This window comes from Lichenostomus cassidix, chromosome 1 (genome assembly GCF_008360975.1).
Source record: "Lichenostomus cassidix isolate B80296 chromosome 1, HeHo_3.0, whole genome shotgun sequence".
Taxonomy (NCBI): domain Eukaryota; kingdom Metazoa; phylum Chordata; class Aves; order Passeriformes; family Meliphagidae; genus Lichenostomus; species Lichenostomus cassidix.
Window position 1 is genome coordinate 61,842,832 of NC_139479.1, and position 15,899 is coordinate 61,858,730.

Consider the following 15,899-nt stretch of genomic DNA (forward strand, 5'->3'; position numbering starts at 1 on the left):
ACAGGTTCTCTGTCTAACAGCCCACAAGTTTAGTCTTGCAGATATTCAGGAGTTGCTCTCATGGTGTGCACAAATCTATTCCAAGAAAGGCACTGGCTGACTCTGCAAAAATGTAGTATCTTAACACAGTCCACATTAGCCTTCAGTGTTTCCCAAATAGTGCCACATCTTTTTGACATACCTTGCATCAAATGCCCCCACAGTATGAAATGTTAAAACACCTAATTCTAGAATAAACATAAATTCTTCAGCTATTGCACATTAAAATTCTTTATCAGGAAAATGGAAATTCTTCCTCCACTGAAAGTAAATTACTTCAGTGAGGCTCACAGCCCTGAGAACAGGACCTAAAATCTCAAACATCCTACATATTGTAGGACGTTGTGAGGCTAGAGGAGTCTTACTGCTTCTCATAAAAATTCTTGAACAAATAAGATGCCATCACTGAAAACATAAATACGACCTAAACGATTGGAACAGAACTTTAGATAGGCAAAATAATCTTATCCTGTGTGCCAAGACAGATCTGTCTAGACTGATTTCCTTATCTTGCAGCCAAACTGTTCTCCCTGTAGCAGTCAGTTATACCTTTCAGTGGGTTCTCTGTCCAGACACACAAAAATATCCAGAGGAGGAGCTCTGTAAAATTGCATGTTCTGTTAGGCAAAAGCTGCTGGAACTGCGTCACCAGATAAAGAAAATTATTTTTTCAAGCACCTTGGGTTGTAGTGGTTAATGAACATGCCATTGTGCCAGCAGCAGAAATAAATTCAAGACAATAATCTTAAATTGAAGAGTTGAACTAGTAAAAATCCCAAAGGAGTTGAAACTCTATAGATATACACAGAAGGCAACAGAAAAAAAAAGTATGTATTGCATCACTCAATATCTTCCATCAGTAAGTGCCAGTGGAAAGTAAGATTCCAAGAGGCTTTTATGTCTGACACCAGACAATTTGGGCAGGCTTGTTCTCTACTCATTTTCACCTAAAGTCAGAGGGAAGTCAAAAACATGGAAAAGGAAAGGTGGGCTGCACCACACTGAAAATAAAATAGAAGACTAGTGTCTAAACCAAAGTTATGAAAAATTATACCAAATTGAAACAATTCGTGACTGATCTAAGAGTGAAGACACATTATCCTGGATGAAAAGAGGAAAAAGGGTTAACCAAGGCTTCAATGACAGGTCACACTGTGACTAGAATCTAAAATGGGGAAAATCACTTAATTTGCATGCCTTTTACCAAGAAACCCAAAATTAACATTTCCCCAGACATCTCAAATTTTGCATGAAACAAATTGCTCACTCCAGAATAAATGTTACTGTAGTAAGGATCATGCTTAAATATCCTCAGCAACATGAAACCCCAAAACACTACATGAAAAAAGGTCTGAAGCAAACTTTTTCTTTTTAGGTATGACATTCATGCTTCATTCACTTCAGTTATTGGTATGAAGAACAGACTTATACCTAAATTTAAAAGTTGATGAAAGATGAAGGAGAGGAGAGGAGAGGAGAGAATTAATTAAGAGGCATTATAATAATGATGAAGCTCCTATATTTTTGAAATTCCTTTGTCTGTATGTTAATAAATTGTCAGAATACTGAAGTACTTACCATAGAAAGAAAATACGCACAAAAAAAATATGTTCAAGATGGCTGCTGTTTCTCGTAGACTTGATGCCTCTTTCTCAGACAAAAGCTTCAAATTTCAGCTTTGCCCACTGAGAGCTCCACTACATCCTGGGTTTCCTCTTTCTAAGGGAGAATCTGATCTGCAGACACAGACAGGTATTTTTTGCACAATACAGGGTGAGACAGTGGTGGAGCTTCCCAGCATAACAGAGAATTTTAGGGATGTCTATTGAGGCAAGAGGGACATGCTGACTCTGTAGATTGTAACCCTAGAATCTTCTCACTTGCCAGGGCCTTTGGAGTGGTGCTCATCCACCCTGGAACAAATGAGTGATTCCTAGAAGATCAAAGACAATGAAGAAAATATATTGGTTGCTGGTTTTTACACCATCATCAAAATTTCAAGCTGTGTGATCCTTCTTTCAAAAGACAGGTCCAAGAATTCTAAGGCTGCTACTGTTTGCAAAGTTAGCATACAAGAAATCTGCTTGAGTTACCAGCACTGGACATATCCATTGCTTGGATTCAAAGAATACTAAAGTGAAGAAATATCAAATAGAAGTTCAGACTGTTTGTTTATATTCCTTTTTGTTTATTATTCTTAATACGTTTTTAGGAACCACTAGTCAGTTGTCTATTTGTAAGAACATGCAAAAGTAAACAGAAGCTGCTCCCTTTTACAGTGGATACTCAGTGGAGTCTTTTAGTTTGCACAGAAGTGTCTGCAGTAGTCTTCCAAATCAGACACAGAAAAGGTTTCACTATCTGCAGTCTCTGCTTGAAGGCATGGGAAGATTACAGGCAACTTGGGAGAAAATTAAAGCAGAATAAAATAGTTAACAGATTTAAAACAAAACCAGCTGCAACCAAAGAGATGCTTCAAGGTAAACAGAAGGATTTCACTTCATTAAGCAATTTCTCCTGTCAAGAATCTAAGACCATAGCAGGTACTTTCTGGTATAGCAGGTATTTTCTGCTTATGTCTCAAATACACTAATGTTCATCACCAACTACACAAACCTACAGAGTTGGACAAAATCTTGGCTGGGGCCTTTCCTTTCAAGGGGTAGTTTTTCCTTACAGATAAACAAAATTTAATTTTTTGGTAGCCTATTTTTTGTTACAATCATTTTGCACATAAATATAAAAGCAGATGTAGATGAAAAGGCATAGTAGATCAGACCAAAGAGCAGTCCTTTGTGAAAGCCCAGCTGCAGCCCTGTCTCCAGCAACAGCCAACAATGCAATGGGCAGCTGCACAGAAATACTTATCAATATTTTCCCATCCTTTAGAAATTTGTGTCTCAAAGACTCCTAAGCCAGAGGTGGTGCCTCTGTTTTTAATAGCCCTTCATGGCATAGGTTATTCCCCTTTTTCATCCTGCCATGTTGCAAACCTTTCTACAGCCAATGCAGTTGCCTTACCCAAGTGACCAGCTAAATATTGCAGTTTGCTGAGAAGTTGTGTGTACATTAGCCAGTACCATTCTTGCCAAATGAACAGAGACCACACAAAAACAAGACATGTTTTTTCTGGAGGCAAAACCAAATTCACTTACAAGACATGATGAGTAAAAAGGAGGAAACTACAATTCCAATAACAATATGGACAGTTTCCACTGCTTGTTGCACTGAGCTGCCTTAGCTATTTCCTGTCACAGGAACCAATTGCCAGTTTCTTAACACTGCTAACATCTCTGAGACACCTCATCAACCATGACTTGGGCTTTTAACTGCACAGAACTTCAGAAGACAAGACTGTTCTTTGTGCTCATCCTGGTTTGAAGATTTTTCAATGGCTTCATTATTCTGGAGCTAGTGAAGTATACTTGATTTCCACTGTCATGGAGGTTTTAGGTGTGAACAGCATTTGTCTAAACATACAGATTATGCTTTCACATCATCTGGATCCTTCCTTCGGAAGAAAAATACTTGAAATAAATGAAATTATTGAAATTAAATACTTGAAATAAACTTGAACCTCCAAGCCACCACAAAGCAGTTAAATTCTTCTGGAAAACCACAAAGAATGTTGGCGACACGCAAAATATTCGGACTTTTTGAGGAAAAACAAACTAAACAAAAAAACCAAACCAGGAAAATCTGAATGAAGAGACTAATTAGTATTCCCTGAGCACATTGAACTCAGGCTGTTATCTTGCCAGACAAGGACTTGTACTGCAAGGTCTTTTATTGAACTAGCTTGAAATACACCCTTATGTGAAGAGGTTGATGAAAACTTTCTTCAACTTCTTTGTTTTCAAACACAACATGAGTCTGGTATTTCAAAGGGCTGGGGAAAAAAGAGTCATAACACAACCCCGAAATCCAGCATTTCAGGATGAGATAATGGAAATCTTGTGCTTCTTAGAACTCCTCAATATAGGAGTGTAGCTGCTCTAATAGGTAACTTCCTCTCTACTCAACTAGGTCAAAAAGTCCTAATCAAAATCAGTTTATCCTAAACTCTGCCAGATACAGTTCTTCAGCAAAAGAAAGAAATTCACATTTGACTCTCAGTGGTCCATCAGATAAAAGCTGCCATTTATCCGAAGAGCAAATCCCCTGGAAAAATCTAAGGCTGGGTAAGAAATTCCTGAATATTCAAGAAGGAAAAAGGTCCTAATAAATGTCGTTCAGTAATCTATCCACTTAAATTCTGCACCTGACTTTTCTAACTCTTTCTGTTTTCATTCAATGGATCTTTCAATGTCTAACCTTTCACCATCGTTTGAAAAGGAAGGTTACAAAATTATTTCCAACCAACAGCAAGCAGAAGCACAAATTCAAAGCATGCTTCTGGTAAACAATTTGATTACAACCAGGGCTGGCTGATTATTCAGCTTTATCTATCACAAGCCAACTGTTAACTAGGAGATCACTAGAGTCAGTTCAGAAATATCTCCACTCACAAAGCCAAAACAAACATCAGTGTTTTCTAAAAGTGATGAGGACAATAAATATTGCTTTGTTGGTGTCTACAACCATTGTTTTAAATATCACTTCAAGGCAAAAAAAAAAAAAAATTAAAACATAGCTTTAATTAACAATGGGAAAATCACAGTTCAACTAAGTGTCCAATTTCAACAAATAAAGATTTGCAAGGTACAAAATGATCAGTTGCAAGAATGCCAAGATGAATGTAACTGTAAGGCATTTTTCACTGTTTGCATTTTGGTTTTTTGACTTGAGTTTGAAAAATAATATTATAACAAGTAAGTTTGTACCATATATTTTTTCCATTTTAATAAAGTAATATAAATTATTTGAGTTCTAAATCATGTATTTAATCTTTGTGTGTATGGATTTTCTTTTCCTGTTGGCAAATGAACATATCAGAAAACCAAATGCCATACAATTAGGTTGCTTTGTCATATGTGCTCCAGTGAATGTTTTTGAAGTCTAAATCATGGCACTAAGATTAAAAATTTTTGAGTCATTAATTTTTCTTGAAGAGTTTGGTGTGGTTTAGTGCTTGAATATCTTAAGTGCACATTTCCATACCTGTTCTTGTTATTCAACACCAGTTCTAAAAGTAATCCCATTGAAATTGAGGGAATTTCTTCCAGAAAATTAAATTAATCCATAGGAGGGAAATGGCAGATTCCAGCTAACCTCTGAATTTAAATGAACCTGCAATTTCCCTCAAATTCCTGATTCTGTGTTGGAGTTACTTCTGTAATGCAGGAGTTGAATGGTTGAATTTTGTTGCCTCTGATGGAGTTAGTATTTTTATCCATTTAAACCTCCCTTTCCTTTTGGAAACATATTTAATCCTCCCTTTCCTTTTCCATCAATTTAAAATTTCAGATGGTTCAATCCTGTCACAGAATGATTTACTTCATCATCCATGTCCTGAAAAGCAGGTAGAGAAGATAATGAGTTGTGGATTTGTGTCCATCAGCATTTTGAGAAAAGCATGGTGAAATGTATCATGTAACACTTATTTTATAACAAGTGTCAAGAAACAGTTAGAGACATGATAAACATTATATTATAAGCCATTTTGAGTTCTACTAATTTACCAAATTGTATAAAAACACAGCTGATCATATCAATTAAATCTCAGATTCCCTTTTCCCCACAAACTCATATTTTACCATTGAAATGAATCATGCCTAGCATTAAACTGCTGTCAGCAAACTTTTATTTTGATAAAACATTCTGATATTTAAGTTGGATTTTAACAGTTCAAAACCTTTCATACAAATCAGAAGCCAGCAAACAGTTTATACTTATTGGCAGCCTCTTTGAAAATAATCTGGTCAAATAAAGGAGTGTTGTGCAGCTCAGGTATGCCTGATGACACTGAGGAATCAGTAACTCAGTTTTATGATAATAAAGTTTTCTGCCATTTTTTTGCCAACACAACAAAATTAAACCTCATTCGCCTCATAAAGCTGCAACCATCTATGGCATGTTTACTTTAAGGGAGTTATATTCATACATTAGTTACTTGTTTTAGAATACGAACACCAGCTGTATTTCTTTAATTGCTGTGTATTACACTGATGCTACTTGCCTGGTAGAAGGCAGCAGTGCTACTGAACTCATGGTTTTCATAATCCACAGTCCTTCCAAACTGCTCTCCTCGTGGCCTCTGAGACCATGGGAAATGTTCCCACTAGCCTTTTCAAATGAAGTTTAGATGACAAACCTCTTTGCTGGGGGTACACAAGACACTGTAAAGTTTGACTGCAGGTCTGCTGATGTGAATTTGGCAACCACTGCCCTTACAGGTTCAGGAAGCTCCATGTGACAGCAGCAGAGGTGCTTCTATTGAGAGAGGTCACCATCCTCCCTCCTGGCAGAGGTGCTACTGTTGATTACAAATTCAGTGGAAGTGTGAAAAAGGGTCATTCACTGTGGAGGTGCATGCTGTGTGTGAGAAACTTGTTGAACTCTCCAACTTAAGCCACATTATTTTAGCTTTAGAACTCCAGGTTTTCCCCATTTAACTATTGAATGCTTCATAGAATAGTTTGGTTTTGAAGGGATCTTTAAAGTTCTAGTCCACGCCCCTGCAATGAGCAGGGACATCTTCAACTGGATCAGGCTTATTAGAGCTCCATCCAACCTGGCCTTGAATGTTTCCAGGGATGGGGAATCTTGCAAGGATGGAGAGAATGGGAGGATTGGATCACGTAATGTAGGTTTTAAAACTAGCATTAGTTGCTCAGTTCTGATCCCAGCACCAGATTGCTACATATTTTGCTGGATAAATACATGTTAATGCAAACCTGAAGTAATGCCTGTTGTAACACCAATTCTTCACAGCTGTCTGGAGACAGTAACTTGGTTTGACTGAAAAAATGACAACCAAAGAAGGGGGGCATTGCTATACAGTCACAACTTTATATTAAGGGGCTACTCTGCAATACATTTTTGTATTTGTCTCCTCACCTTTCCTCTGCTGGATTTAGCTACAATATCGATTTCATAAATGTTCATCATTAGCACTTGAATGTGTGTCTGGTATGTTACTGTAAAGAAAGTCTGCTTTGAATGAGTCCTGGGAAGTTCTGCAGTGGATGAATGCAAGAGCATTTGGTCAATTGTCTAGGAGTACCTGAGATCCGTTTAGGCAACTTAGATTTGTAAATAATTCCAATCCTGTTTAATTTTGGTTTAGAATAATCCATTTATTCACAAGCCCCTAAAGAAAGGAAAAGAGGTCCTTATATTGGTTCCCCAATGCCTTCCTCCCACTTTTAATATTATTCAGAATGATTTCCAGGTGACTTTAACTGGGTTTCCAGCAGAAAATGGTATTTTATATATATTTATTTATACATCTATGACCTAAAAAGGAAGGAGGCAGGTGAAGGACTGTGCCATGCAGGACCAGCATTTGGATGGGGGGACCAGGACCACCAGGACCAGCATTTGGATGGGGGGGAGGGGCCCTAAACACTCTCCTCTATCCTCTGTATCAGATGTATGTCTGCATCCATACAGCCAAAAAAATGCTCAGATTTCTTGCTTTCACCTGCAAGGGAAGTGCAGGGGAAGTACTCCTTGGAAGCCAGGAGAAGGAATGAAGGACACTCCCTCCCAGGACTCTCAGCAGTGGGGCATGTACAGTTGGTGCTGCATCATCAGTTCAAAACTGTACAGTCTGACACACAGCCAGGATCTGTGGCTGCCTACAGTGGTGCTCATGGCCACTGCTGCTGCTGTTCTTGGCCCCACCACCACCAGTGAGTGGTGCCTGACAAGAGGAACTGTGGAAACCCTTTGCTGTATTCCACTGAAACAGCTGGCCAGTTCCGGAAAGCCGTACCGAAGCTGGAATAAGGGAGGAAAATCAGTGATCTCCCAACAACCGTAACTGGCAAAAATCTCCAGTTTATGCCCCTGAATGGTACGACCCATTAATGCTGTGCAGTGGCATTTGTTCAGCCCTGACTCACAGACAGAAGAATGCCACTGAATGAATCACCAGCAGCATTTTCCGCAGTATCTAACGAGGTAGTTCATCCAAATATTGATCAGTCCCAAGTCTCTCTGGTTTTTTGAGATTTGAGATACCAGATAGTCTAGTATGCTATTCACCAGCAAAATTCTGAATTTTGGAAAGGGATCATTTAGTGAGAAACCAGGAGATGACCAAACACTGGTTGGTGCACTCTTTGTTGATAGGAGCTACCTTCTGCCTGCTGTGAAGCTATAAAAATGATATGAATGCTGCTGAAATGCAAGAGAAATAGGAACTTATTAAGTTAATAACAGAGAGCTTTAAGGCAAATTAACAAAACCACTTTATAAAACATCTCATTCTGCTTGGTCCACTGCTGCAGAAGGTCATTAAGCCAAACACTGTAGTAAAATAATTTTGATCCATAACGGCTGAAAGGACAAACATTAAGCAAAGGATAATCACAAATTAGCATTCAGGACATCAGCTGAACATTGCAGGTGTTGAGGGAAGATAGTTCCTCCCAGCACAAGCACCTGGAAAAGCAAATTTCTTCCCCTTTCCTCCCAGATGTTGGGCACTACATGCTTGGGCAGGGGACACCTCAGGTGCCCACAGTCCTGCTCTGCTCCACCTCAGTCCTTTGACTTTCACTGCAGTAATGGCTGCATAGGAAAGAGGCACCCCTTCCTACCCTAACTCTCCCCAGCAAGAGATAAGCCTGGGCGTGCCCCAACCAAATCCCCATGATTTAAATTGCATGTTACAGGTATTACTACTGCAGAAACCACCCAGAACAATGGAGGAGAAACCTTACAAGAAGTAGTGCAAGTGCATCAGTGAGGTGGCTTTGGTACTCAGTATTTCCATGCAACACACCCCTCCTGTGCCTAGTGACTGGTGTAACTGATAGAACCCAAAGTCATGGACTGCATGAACTCAAAGGATGTTTTATGGACATTTTGGAAGGGTGGTCCATCAACGACAGGAATGACACATCTGTGTATTATATCAAATTATGGGAAGAAGGGTGGTGGTTGGTGAATTTGTATTGAGTAGCTTGGGGTCCGCGCATGGTGTAAATAGTATGGAAAAAGGGGTGGAATGTGATGAGTGTGGCTGGGGCAGAGTTAAATTTCTTTGCAGTGGCTGGTGTGGGGCTATGTTTTGGGTTTATGCTGAACACAGGGGCGATAACGGCTGGGTTGATAATGGAGATGTTTTTGTTACTTCTGAGCAGGGCTTACACAAGCATGCCCTGACCCCAGACCCCTGTACAGGGCTAAGGTCAAGGCCCCGGTGTAGCCGAGCCCCAGCCCCAGTGACCCTAGTGACCCCCGTGACCGCACTGACCGCACTGACCCTGGCCCGTCCCGCAGGCCCCGCCCCTCTGTGCAGGCCACGCCCCATCAGACCACGCCCCTCAATAGAGGCCACGCCCACACACCCTGCCCCACCCCGCCCTCCTACCGCCGCCCCGCCCTCCCGCAGGGGGGATGCCGCGCAGGCGCACTGCGCGCCAGAGCCAACTGTCCCCTCGCGGCCCCCCCAGCCTTCCCCAAAGATGGCGGCCGCGCGCCGCCGGGCGAGGCGGCGGGCAGCGCTGAGGCGGCGGGGCGGGGGCGACGGCGGGAGCGGGGGGCAGTGACAGGTGCGGGAAGGGCAGGGAGAAGCGGCGGAGCGGCGGCGGCCGGAGCGCAGGTACCTCGAGTGGGCGGGCCAAGGGGTGGGGAAAGCGCCGCCCCTACCCGGGCTGCGCCATCGGGAACTCCCCCTGGCGCTCCCCGCCCCGGCGCCGCTGCCCGCTGGCGGCGGAGCGCGGACCGTTAGCCGGGAGAGCAGCGGGGCCATGGCGGTGAGTAGGCGCTGCTGGCGAACCGCCGCCTTCCCCTCGGCGGGGCGGCGAGAGGGGTGCGAGGGGACGGGCGCAGCGCCGCTACCTGCCCCCGGAGCCTGAGCAGCGGCGCTCCCCGCCGGGGAGGAGCGGGCAGCCGGCGCCTCCGACGGAGCCCCGCGAAAGAAACTTTGCGTCTCGCTCCCCTCCGTCGCTCGGAGGAGCCTCTGCCGGCCGGGGCGCGGGGATCCGCCCGCTGTCAGCGCCGGGCTGCGGCGCGGCGGCCGCGGGAGGAGGCGGTGGTTGAGCCGGAGAGAGAAGCAGATGCGGAGCGCGAGCAGAGCAGCTGAGCCGGCTGTGACAGGCGGGGAGGAGAAGGCAGTGCTGGTGTTCAACACCTCTTTCTCCTTGGGTTGTTGTTGTTGTTGTTGCTCTCCGCCTAAGCCGTAAAGGTTCCCTCGGAACGCCCAGCTAAAGGGATTGAGCTTCTCTATGTAGGTAAAACAGTCTTCCCGAAAACATCTTGACTGCTAGCAGAGGCATTATTCTTTCAGGCACATTTACTCCCGATTCCCCCCTCCCTGAGCATCGCCCTACCTAAACAGAAACTTTTCCTTGCTTCCAGGCAACTTAGAAAGTGAAACCAGCTAAAAGCAAAAATGAAACTCTTCAGCTGATTTTTATTGTGCGCAGTAAAGAAAATAAGCAGCAGAAACGAGGGAAAATATATGTGGTAGGAGCAAATGTTATAAATGGCACCTCAAGACGTGTTAGTCATTTGTTTAACCCTGTCAAAGGCAATTTATTAGCCACCTTGGATGTCAAGTGTTATTCCAGAACATTTCGTGTTACGAAGTAATTTCTGTGAAACGTTCTTTGTTTTTAGAATTTAAATCTGCATTTGATCAAATGCACACCTGATTATAAATGCCTTAAATTTTCAAGGAGACTTAAAATCTCTACATTTTTTGCTGCTAAGTACCTGGCAGCTTCTGTCTTAGAGCTGGAGGACCCAATCCTGCTAAGCTTTCTGCTTAAAAGAAGCTATTTTGTTGTTATGGCAATGGGAAACTTTCTGCTTTACGCAGCACAGAAATTTAACTGATGTGAATCTGCATCCATAGATGTGTTTATTTTCTGTGTTGTGAAATAGTATGAGTCACAGCAAACCAGTGGTCCTTAAAATTCAGAAAGGATGATCAGTTACATTTTTTTCCCTGCCTCTTTTTCATTTTTTAAGGAAATGGTCTCAAACAATTATGAAATGTAATTACATGATGAATGGAGAAGTAGCAAGCTGTCAGGTAGGGAGAAAGCTGTACACATATGTGAAAGTCAGAAGTAGCTGAGTATCTCTATCACTGAACGTTGGCAAATTGGATAGAGTTCTTGACAGCTGGTGTTTCTACTAAGCAGGAAGGCTGCTAGTCAAGTTTGGAAACACAACATCTAGTCTAGATTCACTCTATGTACACATGTGCACATTGTCTCAATGCATATGTATTGAATCTGGGAGTTGTTTTGGCAAACCACAACAGAATGATTTTTCTGGTGACTTTGGGAGAGAATATTGACGTGCTGTATCAGTTCCATTGGAGCACTGGACACTGATTTTTGGCAGATGAAGCCTTAGTTAAGAGAGACACAGATCCTTGTCCTCAGAAAGGACTCAATGATCTGTTGCTTAGGTCACTTGGTCAGGAGGTGAGCAATCTGCTTTGAGCAGAGTCATAGGCTGACTACTGTAGGTGATAATATTAAACAGAATTAGATGAGTGTCTCAGAGGTTTTTTTCAGGGTAAATGGAGCTCTTCTGAGGCTTTTTGCTGTGTGACAAGCTCTGGGGTATGAGTTACATGAGGCTCAGGTCATTGCACCCAATAGTAAAGTTACCTGATTTTGGTCCATTAGTGGCATTTCTACCTTTTTTAAGTTGGAGTTTCTACTAGTTTGTGAACTAAAAACTCAAAAGCTTTAGCTTTTTATAGGCAATGATGTAATGGTCTTGCAGAAACTTGAATTATAATTTGGACTAATAACTCATCTGCTTTGGGCTGTGAGTCCTGTGGCTCTTGGGATGCTTTTCTTTGTTATTCTTTGCCTTGTGGCCATTTAATTTTACTTTAATTTGGACCTACATTGGCTAACTCAGTGTTACGCTGATGATCATTTTTGCTCAAGATCTCAAGGAGATCCTTTATAATTGTTATTGCAACCTTAACTACTTAACATGTTTCTGCAGTGTTCTCTTAGGACTTAAGAAAAACTCTTAAAGCCTGACTTTAGGAGAGGTTCAATTTTTCATCCTTGTCAGTACTTTGTCATAAATGGTTTTAACTTTTAAATGCTTTTAGACGATGCTACAATTTACCTTGCTGGCTGGTCACTTCTGAAATAGTGTATGCTATTGTGTATGTGTTGGTCTGTAGAAATATTAAATGCTGGGAAGGTGTTAAGTGCTGCTGTTCTGATTGTCTATTGATGCCTGTCAGTGACAAATCCTGTAACCCAGCCCCATCCCCCTTTTTGGGTGGAACTGGCAAACATGCAGTCTTGTTCATTCCCAGACAGACAGATACTAGAAAAGACTGTTTTTGTGAGGATGCAGGCCTACTTCCTACCCAGTGTTGTCTGCATCCATTGATGTTTCTTGTTCCTTGGAACCTGAGCAATTCTTATCTTCCTCTAGCAATTTTGTATCTTTTTTTGACCTCCAACTTCTAATTGTTGTGGGGTTTCTAGTTCAATCTCTGCTAAAATGTCTACAGATAATATCATGTTCCATCGGTGCATTTCTGTTATCTAAAATATGACTTGGATTCTCTCTATTATAGGTGTCAATAACACTTCTATATTTTGTCATTGATTTCTTTAAGACTGTTGGCTTGGGGAAATTCCCAGGCAATTTGTAGCAAAATTCAACTTCATTGCAATTTATAGTGCATGAGTTGAATTGTGAGACATTGTTTTTCCTACAGGACCAGATCTAAGTAAAAATAGATTTGACTTGGACTGTCAAGTCTTTAGCTTAACTAAAAGATACTGTCTGTATCTCAGGAAAGCAGTAATAGTTTGGAATGAATACACTGCTGCTTTTTCTGCTCAGCAAACATGAACAATATTTATTTTGCTCATGGGGCCAATGTTTCCTGAGCTACAGAAATGACTGGTGTTTTGCTTGTTCTTTGCCATATACAGTAAACTTTGAGCTTCTTTAATGCTGATGCTCACTCGATGCCAATTGAAAAACACTCTCAGCCCTTTTCTTAAACTTGCCTATCCATGAAGTTTAATGGTTGTGTTTATGTCCAGTAGTATTTTGGATTGTCATCCTGAGGTCTGTATTTTGTAGGGCTGATGAGGTTAGCCGATTGTTTAGGAAATGTGTGTAACATTTAATAGTATTACATGTTTCTTGTAGGTTGTCATCTTTAATTGTTCCAATTAATTTATGTTTAGTTTCAGATGGGACAAATATTTTTGAAGTCGTTTTGTTCACTTCCCAGAAATCTGGTCGCAGATCCAGCTGCTCATACTCTTGAGCCTGTAACCACTGAAAATCTGCAGACTTTTTACTAACCTGTCATAGATGACTTTAATGAAATATAAATTATAATAGAATTTTCTATGTTCTTTTGTCAATAATTAAATAGAATTTTTAGCTGTTCCTTTCGTGGTGGACTCTTGATGTACTCACTTGTTAGGTTATGCATCTTTTTTTGGTTGTGCTGATAATCTGTTTTGGTTACAACACATGCTGCAGAAACTGTTGGTCTTCACTGTGATGGCACAGTTGTGTAGAAAACTGTGTTATTACTCTTCCTGGATGTATTGGTTTAGAAAGCTTTTGTATTCAGGCTTGCAGTACCTCAGGAATGGAATATCCTTTTATCTTCTAAATACTGTATTAAAACTTTAGTGCTGTGCTCATTAGTGATGTCTTCACAGCACCTTTCAAACTGAGTTAGACTGGATGTGCTTAGCCCTCTTTGTTCATGGCTCCAAGTAAACTTTCACTATTTATGTCTAGGTAAGCCCATTTGTTGGCCTCAGTCTCACCAGACCTGGCCATGTGTCTGCCAGTTTGCTTAACAGAATTTATATTCTTGTGTCCCTTTAAGTTTTTACTTTTTCAGGATATACGGACCTTCTGCTCATGCTGTTCTGCAGTCAGAACATCATCTAGGTTAACACTGGTACCCTCTCTTTCAGTTTAGTACCTTGGGTGTCAAACACCATCCCAACAGCAGTTTGCAGAAGTTAAACGGGAGCACTGAATATGCCTATAGTGTACCTCCCCCCAACTCTTCTGCCAGAGTTGTTCCAAAGTATTTAGGAGAGATGAAAATATATGCATTGGAGATCAAAAGATACTGCATTTTTAGGCAGTGGAAAATATTGTACCTTGTTATATATTTAATTACTTGGTGCATAATGAGTTGACAAAAATGAAATTATCTATAAATTGTCAATCCCAGTTTGACCAGTAGAAGTAATTTTTATTAGCCATTAGTAAGAGAAGCACAGCACTTTCTAACATGTAATAAATGTCTTCTGCTTTCCAGAAGCACTAAAACAAGCCCTTTTACTTTCTGGTAATGTACAGGTTTCTATAATATAGTGTCAAAAACCATTGTTTCAAAACTATGAATTCACTAAATTTCTTTGGAACCAGTGTCTTACACAATTTGAAAAAACTATTTACCAGCATGCTGGAAATTGTTCTCTGGAAAAGCAGCAAGGTCTAAAAGGATTTATACTGTGACAGGTATGGATAGATGGTAACTTTATTCTGTAACTAGGAGTGAAAAGGAATATGCAGGGCACCAATGTTAACTTTACCTTCTGCATAAGAGTTCTTTTTTAATTTACTTTGGTTTATTTGTACCTTGGTTGAATTTAAATCTGCAAGCTCAGTTCCTATTTGATTTTGAATAACTTGAAGTGAAAATGAACTTAGCAAACCCAGAGCTTTACTGTAACCAGCAGTAAAATGTAAAAAAATCTCAATAGTTTACAAGTGTAAATACTCCCTTGTAAATGGGATTGAGTTTCCCCAGTGTATGGATCCAATGTCTGTGGTACACAGGATCCTACAAGCGTGGGCTGCTGCCCAGCTGTTGCCTCATTTCCCCTCGCTAACATAGTATACTCCATACCAGATCTTACTCCTTTGAATATAAAATAAATCCGTCTTCTCTAACTTCCAATTTTCAAACTACAGGGTTTTGTTTTTTGTAGTTTGTTGTCATTTTAACTGGAAGAACTGTATCTCCTAGATGACTTCACAGAAGGAAATGGAGACAACAGAATAGCAAGTGGACTAATTTTACTTTGTGGCAGAGGAACACATTTTAGGTAGGGATAGCAAATCAAGTAGTAATGATCTGCAAAAAGCATGCATGCAGCTGGAAACTAATCTGTAAGCAAAAAATGAATGGATAAGAAGGTTCGGCACAAACTTTGGTGACTTGCAATGTCTCGGCAATGAGAGAGCTGTGACTATAACTATTCATTAATATTTCAAAATATGTATTGATAGGCTCTTAGGGGACTTTTTACAAGAAGAATAAATGTCATAAAACACAAGAGTTACCATGCCTCTATAAATCCTGTAGATTCTATTAAAAATGTAAATGGGGAAGATGACACTGTAAGACAAGTATTTACCAATTTAGTCTAGTATGAAAGTGGATTGAAGATTTTGAAGTACTAAGAAGTTAGGACTAAAAGAAGCTGTGGAAGTGAGTAGTGACTCTTGAAAATTATCAGTCTTAGATGCAGCTGAAATGTATAGTTTTAATTTCTTCAGACTTGCTAATAACTTGACTGCTCCCATATGAGAATATTAGTAGTATATATGCACATTCCACTCAGTGGCAGGTGAAAGTTACCATAAATCAAGCAATAGATCTTAAAAGTACCCCACTACTTTTAATTATGTACATCATGGCAGTACAGCTCAAAACAAATCAGTTTGTAATTTTGTGACTGTGTTGTTGTTAGCAAATT

The 15,899-nt window shown here is 40.7% G+C and overlaps 1 protein-coding gene across 2 annotated transcripts in view; it reads left to right on the top strand.

The window, feature by feature from the left end:
• Positions 1–9,598: 9,598 nt before the first annotated feature.
• FNDC3A (fibronectin type III domain containing 3A) overlaps positions 9,599–15,899 on the top strand; it is a 113,401-nt gene continuing 107,100 nt past the window's right edge. Inside the window, exon 1 of one of the 2 annotated variants that reach the window (XM_085059924.1) lies at positions 9,599–9,754. The gene's annotated coding sequence lies outside the window, so the exon portion shown is untranslated. The other variant, XM_085059934.1, reaches the window with a different exon arrangement.